The sequence below is a fragment of the Crocodylus porosus genome, unplaced genomic scaffold, assembly GCF_001723895.1.
Source record: "Crocodylus porosus isolate Cpor-Errol unplaced genomic scaffold, CroPor_comp1, whole genome shotgun sequence".
In the NCBI taxonomy this organism is placed as follows: domain Eukaryota; kingdom Metazoa; phylum Chordata; order Crocodylia; family Crocodylidae; genus Crocodylus; species Crocodylus porosus.
In genome coordinates this window covers 16,792,251-16,797,034 of record NW_017728925.1, presented here as the reverse complement: position 1 = coordinate 16,797,034, position 4,784 = coordinate 16,792,251, and positions in this window count along the sequence as shown.

Here is a 4,784-nt window from a genome sequence, read left to right as displayed (position 1 = left end):
AGGTTTAGATTAGACATCCGTAAGAACTACTTCACAGTCAGGGCGGCTAGGAGCTGGAACCAGCCTCCAAGGGAAGTGGTGCTGGCTCCTACCCTGGGGGTCTTTAAGAGGAGGCCTACCTAGCTGGGATCATTTGAGCCCAGTTTTTTCTCCTGCCCTGGCAGGGGGTCAGACTTGAAGATCTATAAGGTCCCTTCCGACCCCACTTCTATGATTCTATGACAACAGCTTGATCTTTTAGATCCGTGTGGTCTCAAGAAGGTGTATCCTCATGACACCACATTTTCCAGTATGTGAGCTGCCATCCAGGGTTTTCTGGTCAAGACAAAGCAACATAAGTTGGGACATATCTCCATGTTAGGTGTCTGACAGCTGTATGTACTGTTATCCCTTTTGGATGTGATCATGCATGTTTTAAGTTTGGTGGACTTTCATATAAACCACATATTTGGTACTTTTTTGATGACGTATGGTAAGTAGTTTCCTTATTGTATGTTGGTTGCTTAACAAGTTGCTTAACCATTGACTTGCTGTTGCTTCGTGCATGCCTCCACATGTGATATAGTGGTAATGCTTTGAGTGTCTTGAAGAAGTGGCCTGGAATTGCCATTCATGCACAGAATATCTTCCAAATGGCACATTGGCAGATGAGAATGATAAGCTTTGACCACTTCAGTTAATACTTTAGACATAGCATAGAACAGAGAAACCAAATGTCTCAGGAAATTGGGAATGACCTCTAGAGCACATGCAGCCCAAACTCAGTGATCAGAAGTTGTTGTCACCTGATAGTTTTTTATGGCATACGTGTTTGGTGTGTCTCACACTACAGCCACACACAAACAAGTGTTCATGCCCCATAAGCTACCACCACACTTGGTATTAAACATTTCCTTAGTATACAGGCCTAGTCGTGAACAGCATTCTCATCCTCGCCGATGGTCTCTCTGGTCAGACTTGAAGTCAATTCACACAATGGGATACCAGGTATTGGGATCCCATAAATTCTAGTGTGATAACAGCAGCGTGATCTTTTACTATTGCTACTGAAATATCACAGGGCTTTGAGTGAATACTGCCCCGTGCAATCTGAGAGCTCTATGGAAATAATAAGTCACAAAGGGAATACGGATGCCTCTCCCTTTTCTATCAGACATCAATTTCCTTCCTCCTTGTGTATAAACAGAAACTAACTCTCTTTGCAAAACATACATACCGGTTCTAAATGTGTTGTCAGTTCTCTTTCTTCTATCCCCTGGGACTCCACCCCTGTAACTTTGCATGGCTTAAGAGTGTGGCGTGACAAGGAAGATGCATTCAGTCTTGAAAACGGAAGAAAGAGGTGCCCTATCGCATCATTCTGCACAGAGCTTCACATTAGTCTGAAGTGGGTCTGTTCATGGATGAAGCATTTTGGTGTGTCATTATGTGAAACTTTTCCCTGATACTGCCTCTACTGTGCCTGCTCAGCAGAGAGTCTCCAGGACTGTTCCTCTGACTTTGCAGGAACCACAGGTGAATTAACATGAACACCTAAACAGAAGAATCAAAGACTACCAGCTTGAGAGTACTATACAACTGCACCCAAAAACACACAGTAACATTTCTCCAAAGACAATATTCTCAAACATACTTGTAGAGACAGGGACAACAGGAGAGCCAAAAAAATTAGTAGGACCCAAAGACTACGAGACAGACTGATAAATCTGCCTTTATTTTTATCTTTATTTATTTGGCTTTATCTTTACTTTTGCCATATCTGTTCTATTGCTACTTGGAACCCTTCTGGAATCTGTTAGAAAAATGATGCAATTATACATTCATGCCAATTGATGATAAGCAGAGATGTTTATTAGGCATCTTTGTCCCAGAGGGGAAAAAAAATTACAGTCATGCTCTTGCTGTGATGCTGTTCAAATAATCTGGGGATTAACATGCTTCAGAAACCAACAGCATTCATTTTAACTTTAAAAAAAGGAAGTAAAAGAAATCACCTATCCATAGCTAAAAAGCAAGTCTCCTTACTAGTTTAATAAACTATGTGCTAATTTGTTTCATGTAGTTACAAATCCCACTGCCTAAATATAAAACAACTTTCCTTGGTTTCATTTGCCTAAAAGTCAGAGCATTTCCAGAAGAAGAGTCAGACAAAAAGTATTTATTATATATCATTATCCACATTAACTCTGACTACTCTGACTGTACTTTGCTCCTATACAGAGTTTTTCATTCACAGATCTCAAGAGTTTTAAAAAGGAGCTAAGTACTATTATCTTCCTTTTGCAGATGAGTAAGATGAGATAAAGTGACTTGCCCAAGGCTAGTAATTTACAATCTGAATATATAATTATGAGGCAATAAAAATGCATGTGTGTCTTCATCACTTTTACAGCTAAAGAAAACATGTATTTCCCATAGCTCAAGAATGGTTATGAATATTCACAAACTATGTATACACCTCTGTTGATGTCTACTGCAGCCCTGATACAGAGCTCAGCCTTGACATGTTTACAGGTGCAGCACACTGCGCAGGAGCACTGGTGCTGAGCTGAGTGTATAACTACCTGCTTCCAGGGGCAACTGTTGTTACTGTGGGATAAACCCTGAAGAAAAGCAGCAAAGATCAGAGCTTTCTTGTCTGCAAAAAAAGGGCGTAGCATCAGAAGCTTATTAAGGCAAGCAAGGGGTTTGTCTTCAGATAATACTTCTGTGAGAGAGACGAGCAGCAATGAGGCTAAAGTTGGTTCCTTATATCCAGTTCCTGGGTCCTTATATTGCAGGTTCCCAGTTCCTTATCCCCAGTTCCTGGCCCTTTTTTCTTTCAGACCTAATCTTTACACAATTAAAGGTTGTTAGTGACGAATAAGACAAGCTATAGTTAGAATTTCATCAGAAATGTATATTTACTAATACAAATTTAAAATAATATCATGTATCAAGTAGATAGCCCTGAATAAGGAGATGAGATTAGGCTGGGTTGATGGGGTAGAATCCTTTTCAGCTCACCCCAAACCACCAGAAGACTTTCTGAGCAGGGAGGTACCCAACCGAAGCTCAGTGTTCGTGTGCCAGCTTGCCAACTAACAGCACCCCAGACCTGCGTGCGATGTACAATGCCCTAAATAAGGAACTGTGTTTGGGCTGGGATTACACTAAATCCTTTTTGGATCACCCCACATGTCTCTCGGCCATGGGAAGACTCTTCTAAGGAAGGCTGGGCAGGGAACTGCCTGACCCGAAGCCAGATTTTGCATGCCAGCCCGGCCCGTGTGCTCGATTAGCTTTGAAATAGGAAGCAGGAACTGGGTATAAGGAACCAACTTCAGCCTCATGCACGAAGAGCCCCATGGACTACAAAACTACTAGTGGAGTTTTCAGAAGTTCTCAAGTTGCCTGAACTCTCCTCTCCCTTCAAACTTTCCTTGTTGACCTCAGCAAGAAGAGAGCTGGATAAAACAACAAAGTCCTTTTGAAAGCACCCCCAAACCTGACTAGGCAAAGACTGATAAAATGGGATGATTGCAACCCACGCCCCCAAAAAACACCTCCGGTCTGATGCTCTTTCCTCTAACTTAGCTGTCTCCACTCCCATGTTCTCCTTGGCTTGAGTCCCTCTTTTGCCTTCCTGCTTCACGTCCTTGCCCCTGACTGTGCTTCTCAAGTCTAAAAAACCTCCAGGGATGGAGACTCCACCACCTCTTTGGGGAACCTGTTCCAGTGCTTCACCACCCTCCTCGTGAGACAGTTTTTCCTAACATCCAACCTAAACCTCCCTTGCTGCAACTGGAGCCCATTGCTCCTTACTCTGTCACCTGCCACAAGTGAGAACAGTTTCCTCCACCCTCTTTGGACCCACCCAAAACGCTTTTAAATCTGTTTCTTGGCTGCTTGTTTGGTTGATTGTTTGTTTGTTGTAGTTTGTTTTGAGGTTCTGGGCTTCTGACCCCTACAGAGGATAGTCTAGTTGTCCTCTGTCCTCGATTGAAGAGAAAAAATAGAGGACGTAACGGTGTCCGGTTTCGTGTTGGTAGAGGACAGAGTAGCAGAAGGACTGGAACATCCTCTGTGATGGCCACCCTAGTTGTATCCTAGACCAACGAAGGTCTAAGAAAAGATACTAGATTGACCCAAAGAACCATGTGCATTGTATCGAGGGTGGCCGCCGGTTGTCCTCTGTCCTCAACTGGTATGAAACCTGATGCCTTTATGTCCTCTATTTTTCTCTTCAACATAATTTTCTCTTCAAGATTATTTTCCAGAAGAATAGAGGACATAAAGTCATCGGGTTTCATATCGGTAGAGATCAGAGGAGCAGAAAACCAGAAAGTCCTCTATGACAGCCACCCTCGTTGCATGCTAGACCAGATTGACCCCAAAAAAGTGTGCGTTATATCTTTTCTTACACCCCCGTTGGTCTGGGATGCAGCGAGCGCGGCCTTCACAGAGACTTTCCATTATTTCAGTGCCATTATTAACTAGACCAGATTTTCTGCTCCCCCGTCCTCAGCTGTGCATGAAACCCCATGTCTTTATGTCCCCGTTCTTCTCTTGGAAAATAATCGTGAGGAGAAAATAACCGTGAGGAGATAATCGTGAGGGGAAAATAACAGTGAGGAGAAAATAATCGTGAAGGGGAAATAACGGTGAGGAGAAGAGCAGGGGACATAGGGGCGGGGGTTTCGTACCCAGCAGCGGACAAAACGGGGTCGAGGTCAGGACGGGCGGTGTATGCCAGGCCCCGCAGAAGCGGACCGCGGTGGGTGCTGGTGCTGGTCCGTGGGACC